The sequence below is a fragment of the Pinus tabuliformis genome, chromosome 2_1, assembly GCF_031772625.1.
Source record: "Pinus tabuliformis cultivar Carrire ecotype Pingquan chromosome 2_1, CPIR1, whole genome shotgun sequence".
Lineage (NCBI taxonomy): Eukaryota > Viridiplantae > Streptophyta > Pinopsida > Pinales > Pinaceae > Pinus > Pinus tabuliformis.
The window spans coordinates 332,734,938-332,755,759 of record NC_142299.1 but is presented as its reverse complement, the minus strand read 5'-3'; the positions used below and the strand labels follow the sequence as shown (position 1 = coordinate 332,755,759).

The following is a 20,822-nucleotide window of genomic DNA, read 5'->3' as shown; positions in this document are numbered from 1 at the left end:
ATGAAATGAAGTGTTATTTCTGCTTCATCTCTATATTTATGGTTATATTTATAATTTTTTGTGTTCCTGTTAAATCTCGATCATACCAATTCATTATGAAATTGGGACCAATTTACTTACATCTTTGAAACAAGATACAACAACCCACATCTCTGATCACATCCATCAATGGAGACATCAGCATCACCTCATCAAGTTTGAAATCGCTTATGAGTTGTCAATTGAATGGTGCACCAAATCATTTGTAAACAAAATTATTGTAGATATAGCAATGGGGGGTTGTGTTACTAAGGATCAAGCCATTGCCCATGCCCAATATCTAGATTTGGTTTATTCCCAATCTGGCACTCTATTTTCCTGATGCTCTGAGGCCATCCTTGGATACAACATCTTCGAGGTCTCTGGACATACCACCTCTCGATGGTATTATTGGATTAATATCTCAAACTTCCAATAAAGCTTCTTTGAAGAAAAAATCCGTTTCGAGTATTGGCTCCAATCCTCCTTCAAAAACCCCCTCGAATCCTGGTAAAACCTCTGAGGTTAATGTCATTTAGTCTACCATGGCAGACAAAGCCTCAAAAGGTAAGAAAAAGGGTAAATATAAAGAAAAATATAATACCCTGAAACATGATCCTCCTAAGTAATATGTTGATGATGCCTCCAAACGTAAGCCTAAGTATCCTTCCCTCATTTGTGAGGAAGATCATTACACCAAGGATTGTCCCTGTCGTGTAGAAGTTAGTCGCTTATTGAAGGGGACACTGACTGTACTGAAGGAGACATTTCCATAAAAACCTTAGTTGGTAGACCAATCACCATCGTCTTCCTCTTCAAGTTCTCAAATTTACATGGGTGGTACAATACGCATTTTTTTGCCACTCGGTTGAAAAATTACCAAACTTCTCAAAAGGAGATGGTGGAAAAGGAAGCCATGATACACCTTCTACTTCTGCTCCACCTAGTTTTGGTCCTCTTCACATCGAGAGACCTAATAATGAATCCATCATCCGACCACCTCCTAAAGGTGTGCTTTGGAAGTCATCCTATAATCTGAATGCTAGAGTTGCTCAACATTACAATATTGTCGAAGATCTAGCTCAAGCGCCTTCGACAATGTCTACCTTGGAAGTTCTCCAAACTTGTCCAACATAGTAGAAATCAGTACTGTCTGCTATAGGAGGAATAGATCATGCAGATTCAAATTTGATCACTTTCAATCTAGAAAACCATGTTCCTCGTCTTCCCCATCAAATTGCATTTTTTATTCAAGTCATTATAAAAGGAAAGATGATTCATCGGATTGTCATTAATGAGCGTGCTTCCACCTGCATCATGTATGTTTCATGTTGGAAAACCATTGGCTCTCCATCTCTCAACTAGTCCCTGAACACCTTAGAATCCTTTGATGGGAAAGGCTCTTGTCCTTATGGTATTCTCAGAAGTTTTCTCGTCACCTTAGAAGGGAAATCTATCGAGTTAGAAGTAGAAGTTGTAGATGCGAATTTGAATTACAACCTTTTTCTTGGACGAAGTTGGACTCTGTTGAGTTACGAAATGGGTATGTATTTACTATTAAATTCATCATCTTTATCCTTGATTCGTATCTTTTCAATATCTTAATGCACTAATATATTGAGGAATTTTGGTAAGAAACAGATGAATTATTTGCAGTTACAATTTAGCTAACTTTTACCTTTTTTATGCAGGAAAACGAAAAAAGGAACAATTGTTGTTCCTTAACGATGGAATAGCAAAAACCAACAAACAAAGGAAGGAATGCATCGGTTGCGGATAAGGCTGAGGGTGAATCAGAAGGATCAACGCAAAAAAGGAAAATTGTCTAAAGTTAGCAATCAGTTGTGAATCCCTTATGATCGGGAGATCCTAAGGGACGCATTTATCTTTTACCCTTTCTGATTATAAAAGAAGACAATTGTAAGAAGAAAGGGGGGATCTTTGTTATTTTTCAAATTGTAATTTTAATTACAGACTCTCACTGTTGAGAGAACACGACAATAATATAATGCTACTTATGTTTGATGATTAATATATAATTGAAGTTGCTGCTACCTCGCATTATTTGAAGTAGCTCAACAGTGTTCGTTGGCGGCTAAGGGCCTGACCTCTGGTGGATTGAAATACTTTCTTGTGTAATATTTATGATTCTCATAGAGTTTGGTTGGTTTGATAATTTTCTTGTTTCTGTGAGTTTAATTTATTCGTTGTTTATTGCTTCCTTGTATTGAAGTAGTGGATGTTCTTTATATACTTTATAGCGCTGTCATTTGATTCGAGTTATGTTTATTACAGAGTAAATTATTTAGATAGTGAATCACATTTATTTAATCAGCTGTAAGAGTTTGATTATCACTATTGGACTCTCAGAATTGATATCATTTCTATTTTGTTTACAAGAGATTGAGTTTGATTTAGATTAAATCAGTTAAGAAGAGACGAGTTATTGCTACTGTACTCTCAGCCGATGCTATTGTTAATTGAATTGCTTGTGTGAGAGTTGATTACAATTTCAGTAGAGGATTGAGTTTTGAATTTTAGATGTTATATTTCCTTTCATGATTGAAATTTGATTTTATTGGATGCATCTGATTACTCTTGTATTAAAAGCCTATACTAAAATTTAGGAAACGTTACTCTTTGAATTTTTAGCAGCCACATACTGTGCACACTCTTGAAATAAGAGGACTTACTTGGATTGACAATTAATGTGGGGTAACTAGGAGTTATAAAAGGCACCTTTTATCAGCCAACATACTCATGCCATGTTTTGCGTGGTATCCCCTTTGTTTAGTGTACTCTGTTTTCCTCATGAAGGGAAAATTGTCACGTCGACCAATTGTCCTTTTTCTCTTTCGGTCTTCAAATGGAAACCTGTCATATGTGGGAAATATCGATATTCCATATGAGAGTGTGGGAGCAGGTATTTTCAAATATTTTTCTTTAATTGGAACTTTTTCTTTCCCACCTCTGCATGTCGCCATGGTCAACATGATCTCAACCTCAAATGATCCATGGATCATCCCTACTCCGGATTAGGTTGAATCTTTCGGTGATGCTATGCTGCTAAGTCCTTTAGAACAAGCTTATTAAGAAGTTATTTTGGCTTCAGTGGCTACCTTTGAAATTCATACTATTCTTAGTATGCATTTGGACACGTATTCACAATATCCTTGGCTTGGTTCTTGGGATTCTTCAAATCCCTTGAACGAGATATTTTCCATCAATGAGAGTATTGTTGAGGTTATGTCTCTTGACAAAACTCCCTGGAGTGATTCTCATCATCGTTCCTCATTTCTTCCAAGCCTTAATGAGATTTCTCCATGTCTTGAGACTTTTGTTTCTCATAACCCATGCATCCACTTCAAACACTTGTTTTAGTGCAAGAAGTTCTTTCCTAAGGTAATATGGAAAATATTACTGCTACCATGCCAATCGACATTTCCATTAAACATGGGATTGTCGAGAACATTCACATTGGGGTTTATTGTTCTCTTGAAGAGATCAGGGTTTAAACTGACCTTTTTAAAGAATTATGTGATGTCAACCTATTCATCGAGTGCGTCCCAGAAATGCTACTGCTATTAAGGGAGAAGTTGAAAAAATTCTAAAGGTTGGTTTTATTTACCCTATTCCATTGATAGACTAGGCTTCCAATATCGTACCCGTCACTAAAAAGCAGGGAACAATTCGAGTTTGTGTTGATTACCATTCCATCAATCGTGTGTGCCCTAAAGAAAATTATCCCACTCCCTTTATTGATCAGATCATTGATGAGTGTGCTGGGAGTGAGATATTTTCTTTTATGGATGGTTTTTCTAGTTATAACAAGATTAACATATTACCTGCTGATCAACAAAAAACTACTTTCATCTGTCCATGGTGGAATTTTGCGTATAATAAGCTCCCTTTCGGTCTCAAAAATGATGGTGCTACCTTCCAGAGAGCGATTTCATATGATTTTCATGATATCAAACACATCATTCAACCTTATTTAGATGACCTACCAGCTCATTCTGCTAAGTGTCGTGACCATCCGGACCACCTTCGAGCAATATTTCTACATTTTTGACATTATAATATTTGTCTCAATCTGCACAAATGTGTCTTCTGCATCGAATCTAGTCAGGTCTTGGGTTTCGTTGTATCCAAAGAAGCCATTCAAATAGATCCTCTAAAAGTAGAGGCTATGTAAATCTACCCCCTCCTTCATCCCTGCCCCAATTGCAGAGTTTGCAAGGGAAGGCCAATTTTCTTCATCAATTTGTCCCTAATTATGTTGAGATTTCCAAGGGATTTACTCGCTTACTTAAGAAGGGGATCACATTCATTTGAGATGAAATTTCCCAAAAATATTTTGATGCTCTAAAGAAAACAGTAATTATTTCTCCTTTATTACATCCCACCTACTACCACCGTGATTATTTCTTATACATGGCCGCGACTGACAGTACCATTACCATGGTACTAGTTCAGGACGATGACAATGGAAATGAACACATGGTTTATTATTTGAGTCAAAATATTATTGACATAGAAACTTGATATGCTCATGTCAAGAAGCTTGCCTTCGCAGAAGTCCATGTTGACCAATGATTTCTCCATTATATTCTTCTATGGAAGACCACAATGATTTTTGACTGTAACCCCATGACTTATATTCTAACTTGCTAGTTGCTTGGAGGGAAATATTCTAAATGGATCATTATACTGTAGGAGTTTGATTTGGAGTTTACTACTGCCAAATAAAAGAAATCACTAGTTTTTGTCAAATTGATTTGCGCCCTTCATTCTGCAAACACCTCCACTAATTTTACTAAGAAGATTCCTGATGAAACCTTGTTTCTTATCAGTACTCTCGACTCGTGGTACATAGATATCATTGTTTATCTTCAAATCCATAATTTCTGATCTAATTTGTCTTTATCTAATCAACATCACATCTAGCATCAGTCTCCACCTTATAAGATTATTGGTGATACGTTGTACCCAGTCAGTGTTGATTTTGTTCTTCACAGATGCTTAACACTTAAATAGGTTGAAAGAGTCTTAAATGACTGTCACTCGGGGTTAGATGGTGGTCACATGTCAAGCTATTCCATTGCTTAGAAGATCCTTAAAACCAATTATTTCTGACCTTCTACCTTCAAATATTGCATTTTGGCAGTTCAAAAGTGCCATGAATGTCAGATATATAACCCTAAACAGTGCGCCCCACCAACACCCTTACACCCAGGTGTTACCATTGGTCCACTTGCTAAATAAGGCATTGATTTCATGACCTGTAACCCTTGCTCAGCCATGGGGCACAGATATATTATTGTTGTTGTCAATTATTTTACTAAATGGGCTAAGGCAATGCCCACATATAATGTTGACGGTACAATTGTTGCTCAGTTCCTCTTTAACCATGTCATAGCCCATTTTGGCATCCCTCAAGCCATTGTCACTGATCATAGATCACATTTTCATTAGTACATGATGGCATAGCTTACTTCTCATTTGGGCCTTTGTCACGATAGCTCAACTCCTTACTACCCACATGCCAATAGTCAAGTTGAAGCAATTAATAAAGTCTTAATTACTATGCTTCAACATACCTGTTAGCGCTTGAATCTGCCTCAGGGTGAGGAAGGCAAAACTCAAGGCAACATCAAACCACGCTCAGCCTCGTAGCTAGCCCTACAAGGACAGGAGAGGGCTCTCTCCGGTCAATCTCGGCAAAAGGTAATCAAAGAGGCTCGAGATGACTGAATTGATGACTAATTTTAGGCTAGGTATGAAGTACAAGGACTATGGAATTTATTTAAAGTTTTGTTGAATTCAAGGGAAAGGCAATTTTGGGTGCGGGGATGAGGCACAGCTTTTGCAGAGGTCTACTTGGGGCAAGATAGGCGATTGTTTTGATGCCTTTAAAGTGATTGAATGAATAGACCTAACAGGTGAGGAGCTAAGGATAGCAAGGAAGTCTCAAGGATTCTCCTTAAACTGAAGAAAACATGGAAAATTAAACAAATTTAAAGGCAGAGCATAGCAAATTTATGGATTCTACCTTAACACTTCATTTGTTCAATTGCAGAAGATGAAAGAAGGAAAATGATACACATACACAAATTACAAGTACTGAGAGAAACACACCATCAACACATAAGGCCACATGAATCCCAAATAGTGCTGCAAAATCCTGGTCTATCCTTTGCCAAAATTGCAGAGAAAATATGTACAATAGTGTATCAACCTATTCCCAAGAGTCCAACCTCTCCAACCATGAAAATGAATTAGAAAATACATAATATAGACCATGCCAACCCATTCCCTAGACTCTAGGGGTCGAGCTCATCATCCTAGGAGCTGTTTCAACCAATTCTAAACAAAGCACTACAATCTAGGCAGTCAAAACAACTTGCCTCTATAAGCTAGGAAACCAATTCATTCATTAAATTTTTGCTATTTTATGAATGAATCATCTAGAATAGGTAAATAAGTGTCAAGTCAACATAAAGTTCCATTAATTACATCAAGGAGGGTGAAAAATCCCATCACAAGTCAAAACTGGTCAAACTGGCTTCGTTTCCTGAGCTGAAGATGAAAACTTTGCAAAAAATCCTGATGCGTAGCGCGCCTAAGCCCTATGCGTAGTGCACCTTTCCACCTGCTTTTGGGGCACTTCCCGGAATCCAAATTGGGCAAAGGATAGCTCGTTGGAAAGGTCTCTGAGTCTACTTTCCAACCCAAGTTGAATTTTTCAACTTGGAGTTTATTTTCCTTGTCAAAAGGCAAATATCCCAAGACTGGTCAAAATGTGCCAAATGAGGCTGCCTCAAGGAAGAGTGCCGTTGTAGTCAACTTTTGAATGCCTTCCTCAACTCGAAATTGATCTCATGATATCTCATTGGAAATATATTTGTGTCTAGTTGTTATTTGAATCATCAAGAAATTCATTTGACCAAGTAAGCTAGGAGAAAACTTGATTTTCCCAAGGTCACTTCAGAGGCACATCAATTCTCCTGAGGAGATTGTATTTTTGACATTTCTCTAAAACCATGACACCTGTGTAAAAAGTGAGGGATTTTTGCTTCTTTGGCATGTTTTGGACAAAAACCTCTCTCAGTTTTCCAAAATTCATCTTTGATTGCTCTGAAACATCTTTTGAGTGAAACTTATCCCGATGTGTGGAACAAGGGATTCTGTCGAAATGAAGCGAAATGAAGAGGATAAGGGACTTCTAAATTCTTGGGGAAATTTTTGGAAGTAGGGAGGGATGTTAGGAAGTAGGGAAAAGTGGAATCGTGGAGATTGAGTGAGGGGAAGGGGTCCAAAAGGGAAAAACACAGGCCAAACCTAGAAAATTGCTAGTTTGTAGCAAGAAACTAGGGTTTGTGGAAAAATGAGGAATTTGGGAAATCTCAGTGATGGGAAGTATTTGATAAGGTACATGAAAGATAGGGGAAGGTGTATGAACATCTGGATACAATTTTTGCTAATGATTTGACCATCCAAGAGAAATTTCCTTTAAAACCCTAGGAGAGGGAAATGAACCTTGCCTAGGCACAACTGAAGCATGAACAAGGTGTAGAATGACCCATTGTAACTTAACATGATGATGACAATCCTATGAATGATGATGGACTCAGCTGAATGATGACATGCACTGACATTTGGACAACTTTAGAAGGAGTGAAAGCAAACCCTAGACCTAATGCCTAGTGACCAAATTTTGCTTGAAGACTCTTTGAAATGACAAAATTTGACCTTAACACTCTGAGACGACTTTGTAAGAGCATATTTGATCACTGGAGGAAGGCTGGAAAGACTTACACTAACATTGGCTCCAATGGGGATGGTAGCTCCTTGGAGGTTCCAAGAACGGCAGATCTTTGGGATAGCAGACCAGCGCCTTATCCATTGGGCAATGGAGTCAAAATCTCAAACTAAAATGCATGACTGAAAACCGACACAAACTAACTTAACAACAAGACTAAAAATTGACTGACAAAGGACTCATGACTCAACTAAAAACTGACTCGATACTTAAACACAACCGACAAACTGAAAATGATGCTCAAAGTGGAGCTTATTCATCAAAACCTACTCTAACAGTTTCATTCATCACCTGGTCAAGTGAAATGAAACAACCAATGTAACCAAGTAAGTATTCCGTCTGCTGGTTGAATTCTCCGCAAGTGCTCACTTATGAACAACAAGAGAGAACTACTGAAAGGAAACTCCCATGACAACTTAGAAACAGATCCATTGAATGATATGGATTCTCTATCCGCCTCCAAAAACACTGCATAAGGATCTTGAAATTTAAGCACACTGGAACCTAGCTCATCTAATGGATTACTTCTCATTTCCTCATACCATGAATGCAAACTTTGATCTGAGCCTTGTGACGAGACCTCTGGTGAAAATGACAAAGAAATCGCCTGCGGGATCAAGTTTGTATCAATACACGTTTCAAGCTGACATATAGTTAATGGAGAAAGACTTTGCTTGCAAACCTCATCCAAAACATCAGCTATTGGATCATGAAAAACTTGAAAAGACTGTTGTAATGTATCCATTGAAAATGTATGACATCCTTCTAGCTGTTCATCTTTTTCTTGAGAGATTTTACGAAGATTCTGCCTTATAAATTGAAATGCTTTGAAACAAAAGGGTATAGAATCTTCCTGCATCATCAAATCATGTATTTCGTCTTCCACAGCTTCATCTGTAATCTGCCCTTCAATTTCATGTGGTGGCTGCAAATCTGATGCTACAGGCTGCTCAAGAATTTTGTTATCTGTCTCATCCTCAACATTAACACTGAGAGATTGCTGATTTGTTATAGGCTGTTCATTTGAAGATTTACTATGCAATCTACCCTTCAAAAACTGAAATGATTCAAAACAGAATGGTACGGAGTCACCTTGAAACATTAAATCATGTGTGTCCACTTCCAAGTCTTCAGCTGCAACTTGAAAATCAAGGGCTTTCGGGGGTTGCAAATCTGAATATGAGAAGTCTTGAACAAGGTTTTCATTGCTCTCAATATGATTCAAATCAAGACTTGTTGACATGCATGGTAGTTATCTCTGATGAACTGAAACGAATCAAAACAAAAAGGCAAAGATCCTTCACTTATTTCAAACTTTGCTGCATTTTCCTCGTCAATGTCATAGCTGATATTTGATGGCTGAACATTGTATTCAAGCTGCTGAAAATGAACTTCTTCCTCCCACAAACTAGCTGCTTGTTTGTCTGTAAGATTAGCTTATGTTTGGAGAACATAATCATCATCATACTGATAAAATTGAGGCAAATCATCGGTATAAAACATATCATCAAGCATGCAGGTCATATCAATAGATCTCTCTTCTCCAAGGTGATCTACAAAACAATCATTATCAGATCTATGACAACTAGGATAAGAAACAAAATGTTTTGGATCAACATCTTGTTCTTCTTCAATCAGCAAGCCATGAGCTTGAACATCATAAGCATTTCTTGCGGTGACCTTCTCCATCATTTTTTCCACTGCACTTACCAAAATGTCAAGCTTTACCTCTAGAGATTTTGATTCCTCCAGAGCTATGTTTTTCATCTCTTCTTCTTTCAACCTTGCCCTTCGGATCAACAGATGAGCCTCTACATTTACTGCACTGTTCTGCATCTCGTGAAGTGTTGCAATATCCATTTCTCTCAGCTGAAACTCCATTTCCGGATCAAAGGCACCCGGATAGTGCAAGAGAGCAGATCTAGGAGTAGGCCTTATATCATTTGGGATCGAATAATAAACTTGGTTAAATCTGGCAGAAAATTGTTGTACTGTCTCCCCTGGTAGTATTTTCAGCTGGTTATACTCTTCTACAATCAAGAAAAGGTTTTGTCCGATCATCCACCTGTCGAGAAAAACTTTGACAAACTGCTAGAGATCTAAAATGCTTGCATCAGGCAGGTCTTTGAACCAACTCTTCACTTTGGCTTGCAAAGAAAGAGCAAAAAGCCTTATACTAACATCTTCACTATCAACTTCAAAAAGGTCTAGAAAAGACTCAAAATTCTGCACATGTTTCTCAGCGTTGACATTCTTACATTCACCATCAAACCTCGGTAAGTATAGATCATAATTTTTGGGGAAAGCATGAAGAACATAAGGTAAAACAAGAGGTTTATACCAATCTGGAATTTTACAAGGTGTAGGGGTATGTACAGCAGGTATAGAATCGGTCTTGGTCTTTTGAGGTTCATCAATCTGAAGATGGTCATCAAAAAATTTAGAAGAAAGGTCTTGATCAAGCTCAAAGGTATGAAAATCTTTGGTATTCACAATCTTCAAAGGGAAAGAATCAACTGCAGGCCGAGGATCTCTTCTCAAATATAGTATACTTTGCAAAGCCTTCTTGACATTCTTGGGAAAAGAGAAGAAATAATTTATGACAAAGAACAAAATGTCTTGGATGAAATTCCAACCTGAATACCTAATCTATCCATATTGTCCTTTCATGTTTTTGCTGGTCGGGATCATCCTCCAGTGGAGTCTTTGGATTTGATCTCAAAACTAATTTAGAGTCACGAGGTGAATGATTTCAGCCTTGCCAGTGTCTGATCGTTGTCCACCATCAACCATCAGATCTGAACTTGCTACATGTACTGGGGTAATTAACAAGTTAGACGTCACGTTTACAAGCTAGACCGTAGATTGACTGAAGCAGCGTTTATCTACTTCCACTAATGCAAAGCAAAAGCATTTCGAAGGCTACCTGGCATAACTTCAGGCTTCGTCTGTAGCTTATAAAACATGTTGGACACCTAATCCTAAATGGGTTAGTGTGGAAGCCGAATAGACCAAAGCAGTCCAAGAGACCTTGGGATCTGAAACCCAAGAGTCACATAATGTACTATAAATGTAAATCTCTTGTTAATAAAATTGTATTGCATGTTTTATCTTTCATATCTCTTGTGTTGTCCATGTGTTTAACATGGTATCAGAGCGGGCGATCTCCTGCCCCGCTCCATTGTGAGCCACCTATTTCTGTGGCCTTTGTAAACCAATGCTCTCCTCTTGATTATACTTTTCTGAGCATTTCTTGGAATAGAGGATGTTACCTCTATCAGCACTGCCATTCCTCTGTTGTGAGCAGTCCTGGCCCTCTGCCATATTCTTTTCAAGCGCTGCCTTATAACGCCTCTGCCATCAACGCCTCTGTCACCACTGCGCTCTGTCCATAAACGCCCCATTTAAAAGCGCTGATCCATCTGCGATTTACCATTATTGGCTGTCCTGCGTCTCTGCCAAGCCTGTGCTGCCCTAACGCTCTCTCACCTAACGTTCTCTCACCTAACGCTCTCACCGGTCTGAGAGACTCCATACGCAGTTGGATTGTTGAACGCTGCCTGACAAAGAATTGTGGAGGACGCAGCTGGTATCATCGTTCTGAATGTGCATTGCATTCTCCTGAGCGCTGCCTCTGTCCTGACATAGTGCTGCCACTGCCTCTGGCAGACACCAACACATACCATGTCCTGTAACGGTAAGCTCGTACAAAGCCGGAGAAAGCAAAGGTTGTGAACTGGCCCGTGTATATTCCGTTCTCGTCCAGGCGATGGTATGTAAACTGTGGAAACGACAGTCTTTTCATATTTTTTTCATTTCCAAATAATCATTCAGAGCCCATTGGTATTGGATTAATTCAGCCCAAACCAATCTGCCTGATACTCGTCCACAGCATTCTTGGACTTAGGACTGGCAGTTGCGGGTATAGGAGTAATGGGAGGGAGCTTAATAAAACCGTATATCTTCCCGCTTTGAAGCGAGGCGGTGGATGTCCAATGGCGCATGTAGATGCCGTCCCACAGACCCTCTTCATCGGTGACCTGCTTCCATTTGCTGGTGGCGCAAGAAGCTGTTGACACCTAATCCGAAACGGATGAGGTGAAGCCGGACAGTCATCTAGAAGATGAACTGATCCGTTTTTGTAAATGTATAAATAATAATAGTTGAATGAATAATATCACTCAGTTGTTTTGCGCTCATTAATTTCTGAGCTAGCCTGGCCTGACATGGTATCAGAGCACAGGTCCCAGGTTCCAGAAATAGCGTAACTCCTCTGCTGCCTCTGCTCCCTGGCGCACCAGCGCTGCATGGCCTGACATGGTCTTCTGACATCGCTGCATACGCTGCGTTGAGGTCCGTTCAAGGAAGAGAAGACCTGCGTTTATGGTTTTGAAGACACTGTGGTATACAGAACTGTGACTGCGTTTTGAAGAAGCCTGCGTTTTGAAGACACTGTGGTATACAGAACTGTGACTGCGTTTTGAAGAAGCCTGCGTTTTGAAGACACTGTGGTATACAGAACTGTGACTGCGTTTTTCTTTTTCTTTTAAGAACTGCGTTTAATGAATTGATGACTGCGTTTAAGTTTATGGTATATAGAAGCCTGCGTTTATGCCCACGAATTGCCTCAGCATTTCTGGAAAACCCACGAGGGGCCCGTCGTGTTCCAGGCGTTGCTCTACACTGCGCATGGATTCATTTATGATGTATTCCTCCATAAGGAATCGCAGAAACTTCCTCACCAGGTCCGCTCGTACAGCCATTTTTGGAGGTGAGTTTTCTTCTGAAGCGGCGGACTGATTGATGCAGCAAAACAATATTGAAGAGTGCGTATATTGAAGACTGTGAAAACTGACTGCGTACATGGTTGAGTGGGTTAATGGTATCAAAGCGTTTTTAATGCTGGTATTGGTCTTCCATCATATATACTGACCACTGACCACTGCGTTAATAGTGGTATTGCTCTTGCATCATATATACTGTGCGTTTTCATAACAGTGGTCAGCTTTCCCGAGTTTTTTTGAAACAGTGATATACATATGTTTTCAAGTGAGCGCCTTTTTTAAACAGTGATATACATATATATTTTCATATGAGCGCATTTTATTAAACACTGTGGTATACATATATACGTGAGAAATGATATGTATATGAGCGCCTTTTTGTTTGATATATGTAAGCAGTGAGCGCCCTTTTTTGTTCAGCAGTGATATATGTAAGCAGTCATATATATGTGAGCGCTATTTTTTTGTTGAAGATATTGATATATGTAAGCAGTGACCACCCTAGTTTTGTTGAACAGTAATATATATATGAGCAGTGATATATATATATGGAGAATGCATAAGGCTATCATATAAGGATTTTTTTTTCTCTCTCAACAGAAGTGTTTTTTGGCAGAGATATTTTTTTACAGAATGCATTCAATCATTTCTATGGTCGGAATAGTTCTCACTGGCAAGGAGAACTATTCTGAATGGTCCCGGATGGTAAAACACACCCTTATCTACAATGAGCTGTGGAAAGGTGTGTGTGTCGGAGAAGAAGACAGAGACCCTGTGCAGCCCACATCAGACAAAGAACTCGCCATTTGGGAAAACAAGAACAGCAAAGCCTTTGCATTGATCGCAGCATCTGTCAATGAGGAAGTAAGTCGTCATATTTCCTGCTATTCCACTGCCTTTGAAGCTATACAAAAGCTGAAAGAACTCTATGATACACATTCTGCACTTGAAGTTGTTCAGCTCATGATTAAACTCTTCACTCTTGAACTGAAAAATAATGATCCTCTTGCTCTTGCATCTGAAATAAAGTCTATAATGCATGATATAAAATCCACTAAGGTTGAGCTGGATATCTCTCTTATTGCCTTTCTCAAAGCACTCTATCCTACCTACTCCAATTATCTTGAGTCTTTACAAGCAAATGGAAACCTTAAAGATATAACCTTTGACTCTCTTGTGAAAAAGTTTGCTGAAAGAGAGAAAGCCTTTGGAAAGAAAATAGTCCCTGAATCTTCTGAAGAGACTGTTTGCCTTGCTCACAAAGAAAAGCATCCTGCTCAAGATTCTGCAAGAGGAAGAGGTGGACGAAGAGGAAGAGGAAGATACTTCAGAGGCAGGGGGGGCAGACATTCTCAAGCAGAAAAGGCAGATCTGCATTGCATTCGCTGCAAACGAAATGGATCACATGATGCTTCTACATGCAAGCTACCATGGGACAAAGTTGAGCAGAGAAGAAATCAGCAGAAAGGTAAAACTGATGACTCAGACAAAGGTAAAGCACCTGAATCTGCACACTATATTGAGGCACAATGTAATATTGGAGTAAATGAAGATTTGTTTAATGCTTCACTTGCTTCTTCGAAAAATGACTGGTTGCTTGATTCAGGAGCAACCTGTCATATGAATCATAGGAGAGATTTCTTTGAAGATTTCACTAACAATGTTGATGGAGCAGTATACTTTGCAGATCAGTCAAAAATCAAGCCATCAGGGCTTGGCACAATCAGGCTTAAACTGCCTGGTCTTCCAGACTTTCTTCTGGATCATGTTCTATATCTCCCACAGCTGAAGAGAAACTTGTTGTCCCTGGTCCACATCCGCCAGCAAGGTCACTCCATTCACATGTTTGATGGCAAGCTTGAGGTAAGAAAGGCATCTGACCACTCACTTGTCATGAGGGGTATAGAAGAAGAAAGACTCCTTAAACTGCAAGGAACCTCTGCTCATGCACAACATTTCTCATATATTTCTCATCATGAAGAAGGTGCACTTCCATCAAGTTTATTATGGCATGCTAGATTTGGACATTTAAACTATGATAGTCTCCGGTTGTTGAAGAAAAATGGTGTTGCTGGTTTGCCTACAATTCCTAGAAAACATAAACAATGTGATGCTTGCATTCTAGGAAAGCACAGCAAACAGTCTTTTCATGATTCACATTCAAGAGCACATAGGAAGCTTGAACTTATTCATTCATATTTATGTGGTCCAATGCATGTTTCTTCTGCAAATGGAAATAAATATATCATGACATTTATTGATGATTACACCAGGATGTGTTGGGTTTACTTATTGAAGAACAAATCTGATGCTTTTCAAACATTCAAGAATTTTCATAAATGGATTGAAAATGATGCACAATCTCATATTGGGTCTATTCGCACTGATAATGGAAAAGAATATACATCAAATGAATTTGAACACTATCTTCGCCAACATGGGATTAAACATCAAACAACTGTGCCTTATAATCCTCAACAGAATGGTGTAGCTGAAAGAATGAACAGAACAATTTTGAATATGGTACGATCCAAGCTTTTCTTCAAAAATGTAAAGACAATGTTTTGGGCTGATGCTGTTCTATGTGCTGCATATATAAAGAATAGATGTCCATCTAGTGCTATAAGAAACAAGACTCCTTATGAATTGTGGTATGGACATGTTCCTTCGGTAAAACATCTCAGGATATTTGGTTCCACCTGTTATGCTTTAATACCAAAGGTACATAGAAACAAACTTGGTGCTAGAAGTCGTAAGTGTATCTTCCTGGGGTATTCAAACACATCTAAAGCATACCGCCTTTATGATGAAGTAAATAAAAAGTTTGTTTTATCTAGAGATGTCATTTTTCTTGAATCATCCAAATCTGACAGTGTTGTTGAGCGGCAACTTGATCGCTTGGATAGATTCACAAAACCGAAATCATTCCAAGAGTTTGATAATCAGATTCCACATCTTGAAGGGGGGATTCCTATACTAGATCAACATGTGGAATCTTCTTCCGAAGAACAATCTCCCCTGCATGACACTCCAACAACGGATGATGCTTTAAGTGATGTAATTGATAGAATTGGGAGACTCAATCTTGATTCAGACCCAACTCAATCAACAGAACAGCCTGGACCATCTCAGAAAGGTCCCCCAAAGTGGCTGACAAAGACACTTGAAAGTGTTCATCCTGATGAAATTGGAAAAACAGGAACCCGAAATTCAAACCGACAAGATGGAGGTGATGTAGATAACTCTAATTCACCTGTTGATATGGATGTTACTTATGATTGTGAATTGAACTTGTCTACAGATTTTGAACCAACTTCCTTCAAAGAAGCTGCTTCTCATGATGAATGGAAAGAAGCGATGCAGAAGGAGTATGACGCCCTCATAAAGAATGGCACTTGGAAGCTGGTTGATCCTCCATTTGGAACCAAACCAATTGGCTGCAAGTGGGTCTACAAGAACAAGTACAAAGCTGATGGCTCACTTGACAAGCACAAAGCTAGGCTTGTGGCAAAAGGTTTTGCATAGAAGGAAGGGTTCGATTATGAGGAAACTTTTGCTCCCACAGCAAAATGGGCCACCATCCGGACACTCTTTGCACTAGCTGCTCAGAACGGTTGGAAAGTCCATCAAATGGATGTAAAAACTGCATTCTTGAATGGAGATCTAAAAGAGAATGTTTTTATGTCCCAGCCTGAAGGATTTGTTGTGAAAGGACATGAACACAAAGTATGCAAAATTGTGAAGTCCTTGTATGGCCTCAAACAAGCACCACGAGCCTGGTATGAAAAACTAACTGAGCATCTTCTGAAACTCAACTTTAAACATTTTGATCTTGATGATGCAACTTTATTTGTCAAGAAAGTTGGCAAAACAGTTGTATATCTTGTGGTATATGTAGATGATCTTTTAATGACAGGGAACAATGAAAGCTATATTGCATCCATAAAGAAAGAATTAGGAATTTTTTTTGAAATGACTGATTTGGGCTATGTTCATTACTATCTTGGCATTGAAGTAACCCAACATCCAAAGTCCATATTTCTTTCTCAAAAGAAATACATTGGAGATTTGTTATACAGATTTGGCATGACAGAGTGCAATCCCCTTTCTACTCCAATGGAACAAAACTTGAAGCTCACATCTACTGAAGGAAAAGAATTTGAGGATGCAACAAAGTATAGACAGCTTGTAGGAAGTCTCATCTACCTCACTACTACCAGACCAGACATTTCATTTGCTGTTGGAATCCTCTCCAGGTTTATGCAAAAGCCTTGTGAGGGACATTGGTCTGCTGTAAAAAGAGTTCTAAGGTACTTGAAGGGAACTCAAGACCTTGGAATCAAGTATACACAGGTGGACGACTTCAACTTGATTGGATACTCTGATTCAGACTTCGATGGAGACAAAGAAACTGGGGTATCTACTTCAGGATATGCTATGAGTCTTGGATCAGGAGCTGTCTCCTGGAGATCACGCAAACAATCAGTACCAGCAGATTCCACAACAGAAGCAGAATACGTGGCAGCAGCTAAAGAAACGAAAGAAATTGTGTGGCTCAGGAAAATTCTTGAAGATTTGCAAGTAAAACAAATACAATCTACTCCACTCATGATTGATAACACATCTGCAATAAAGTTGGCCAAGAATCCAAAGTTCCATGATCGTACTAAGCACATCAATACTAAATATCATCTGATCCGACATCATGTTGAGGCCAAAACAATCCATCTCCGTCATTATTCCACAAACGAGCAAATTGCAGACATCTTCACCAAAGCGCTTGGAAGAGAAAAGCTTGAAAGATTCAGAACGATGCTTGGACTCACCAACATCCCTTCAGATTAAGGGGGGGAATGTTGACACCTAATCCGAAACGGATGAGGTGAAGCCGGACAGTCATCTAGAAGATGAACTGATCCGTTTTTGTAAATGTATAAATAATAATAGTTAAATGAATAATATCACTCAGTTGTTTTGCGCTCATTAATTTCTGAGCTAGCCTGGCCTGACAGAAGCCATTCCCAAAGATGGTGCATCCAGAAACTTGAATATCTCGTTTAGTATGTCAATATTGGTGGCGACCTCATCCTGGCATGGCGCCACTTTCTTGTATTTGCTCGCTGCGATTCGATCCCGTGACTCTTCATTCTCCCAGGCCACTTTCTTGTATATCTGACCACTTTCCCAATCAAAGGAAGGAGGTGTCCATTTTTCCGGTTCGGCTCCGCCATTGTAGTCGCAACCCACTTCCAGACCACCCTAAACCGTGAACTGTATAAACCGTGGAGTAAGTTGTAATCTTGTCCTTCTACATCAGTTTGGACTTGGCGGTCATCAGTGTGTGGAAAGATTCAGTCCTATAACTAAGAGCTGCAGTCGATAAGTGCGACATCGATTTTGTTGTGTCATTGTAATAAGTATAAGGTGAAATGCATTTGTGATCTCGACCTGAGCATCAATTTCTGGGTTTAATAAATTCTTGTGGTGTTTCTTTTATAAATGGTTTGATGCAACAGCAGAAATAAGGAAGGATCGAGTCCTCGCCAAAATGCGATGTTACAAGATATTTCTTAGGGCAAGAGAAAGAGTTTATACCGGAATATATCCAATTGCTTTTTGGCAGAGGCTTTTTAATGATAGAGTTGAAAGCGGAAGCAGTTGAAACTACTCAAAGAAAAGTGTCTACAGGTTGTGTGCTTGAAATTATTAAGATTCTAAAGCTCTTCATTTCAGGCATAAATGTTTCAAAAGGCGCCATTCGGATGAATGAGCTTAAGCATGATCTTTGCCTATCAATGTAAGCAAAAAAATCCTGATAGTCTCCAGAGGTTTCAGACGCTATTGCATGTTCCAAAGTCTTGCTGGTCCTCTTAGCATATGCCTCTTTGATATGCTTCATGTCAACTTCCGCACGTGTTACAACCACCCGTGTTAGTGCATCTTCATCTGTCCCGAGTTTTTCTATCGCTAAGCGCAAAACCTTTGTGAAGTGTTTTTCAGGACAGCAAATACACTTGATCACAACTCACACTGCATCTTGGAAATCTTCAGCCACGTCTTCTTCGAGGGACTTTTTGTACCGAATATGATATGCTTGCCTCACCATCAATAGTTCAGCCGAATATCGAGCACTGGAAATTTCTAAAAGCGATATATTCTTTCCACTTCTTTATTGCATCATGAGATATGACCGCATCATGTTTAGCTGGATCTAGTACCCAAAGGAATACAACTTTTTCAAAGTCACTTGAAAGCTCAGATTCCAATCGCTTCAAGAGATCCTCTTCATACAGTTGAAAATAACTTTGACGGATTACTTTGCGTTGTGCTGCAGTTCTATGTCCTAATATTTGTATGATTGACTTCTCATTTGTGCTCTTTCCAGATATTTTCCTCCATAACTACAACAACTTCCCTACAAACTCTGTTTTTGCTCCTATCTCTGCGAGGCCTTTTACAGGGAGGGGGCTTCTCTTCACCCATCCTTAAACTAAGTGATTTACCTGCATTGACAATACTATGCACATCATTTCTGGTGGTGGTGTCCAGGTTGGAAAGGTAGTTTCTTTTTGTGATGAATATTTCTCTTAATATGTGCACTGTATGTGCTGGACATTAAGTCTCTGTCGCAGAGAAAGATATCAGTTTCTCTTCCGCTCATTCTGGAGTTACCCTGGCCTGACATGGTACTTCTATGCCAGTTTCCAAATAAAAGTCATTTGATTGAGCATAGCCTGAGATGGCTTTAGCACCTTGATTCATCTCAACGTGGAGAGGTATTCTTTTTCAAAACTTGTATTCACTAGTTAGTGAAGGAAGATCGATTCATATCTCCACGTCAGTTTCCAATTAGAATTCATTCAAATCAGGGAGATTCATTTCAATAGGGTGATGTATTCTTTCTCAAGGCATGGTCCTCCTGATGGATTGAAGTCGCTCTGTAATCTGTGAGTCCCTTAAGTTTGAGAATGCCGATATATGACAAGAGAGATGATTTTAATGGCGGTTCTGGTATAATGTTGTGCTGTTCATTTTAACCTCAATATATATTTATGATGGCAGTTTTGGTATAGCGTTGAGCAGTTTTGTATATCGCTCATTGATTTATTTGTGTGCTGACCTGGAGCTATATTGAATGCATCGAAAATTGTGATTAAAGCTGCCTGAATACGTTATGATGCTGCCTGAAATACGTTGAAGCTGCTGTTTTAAATAAGTTCGTATGAGGCCTGAATGGTATATGATCCAATGGTATAGTGATTGGTTTCAAATACACTTTGAATAGTTCGAATTCCATTTGCAACCGAGATTCTGTGCTTCTCTTCCTATAGTTGGATCCGATTTGATTGCTGGTGCCATTCATATGTTTAATGCTTTGCTGAGGTTGACCGCTGTAAATTACAGTTCAAAGAATGCCCATGACATGGTGTTATAATTATTGAAGTTTTGATAACCATCATTTCTGAAGGAGTACTTGAAGGATCCAAACAAGTTTGCAGTTGCTGCTGCCCCAATTGTGGCATTGTATTTAAAACTCATTATAGTGCATTGATTCCTTGATTCCACTGCTGCATAAAGATTTTGGTGAACTGATTGTAATCTTTTATATTGCACACTGATCATTTGCTGACATTTATAAAGGATATTGCTGTGTACTGTGAGTAGATATTACTTTTCTGCATTGAGTAGTAGTTGTGATCAGTTTTTTAAGGTGTAAATCAGACATTGAAGAAAAAAAATGGCCAGAACCAATGAAGTATTACAGTTCCTTAAAACTCTGATATTATCTACTGTTGATGACACATTACAAATCAGCAAAGGATCTCTCTCAAAAATTCAGACATGTCTACAAAATGCACAGGAAAAGATCGATTTTTTGCAGCTTGAATCACAACTATAGCAAGAAGAGCTACATCAAAATAGACACCATTATGAACCTGTTTTTGTTCAGAACATTGAGACAACCACCCATCATCAACATGTTAATAATGTTACAGTTCATTCAAATAAAGCAGTAGTTGTATATACAGATGCAGAAACTCAGTTTGCACTTCCCAAGCCCATCATCAGATCTTGGGAATAGCTTGTCCACAACAAGCGCAGAACTGGTCTTGGATATGACAAGGACTTGTCCTTTCATATTCCAGACTATGACAAACCCATTCAGTTTCAGAGTGCTGGATTCATTCATGACAGTT

The 20,822-nt window shown here is 39.0% G+C and overlaps 1 pseudogene; it reads right to left on the bottom strand.

Annotated features, from left to right (window-relative positions):
* Positions 1 to 18,312: 18,312 nt before the first annotated feature.
* LOC149200189 (annexin-like protein RJ4 pseudogene) lies at positions 18,313 to 19,386 on the bottom strand (annotated as a pseudogene).
* Between the last annotated feature and the right edge of the window lie 1,436 nt (positions 19,387 to 20,822).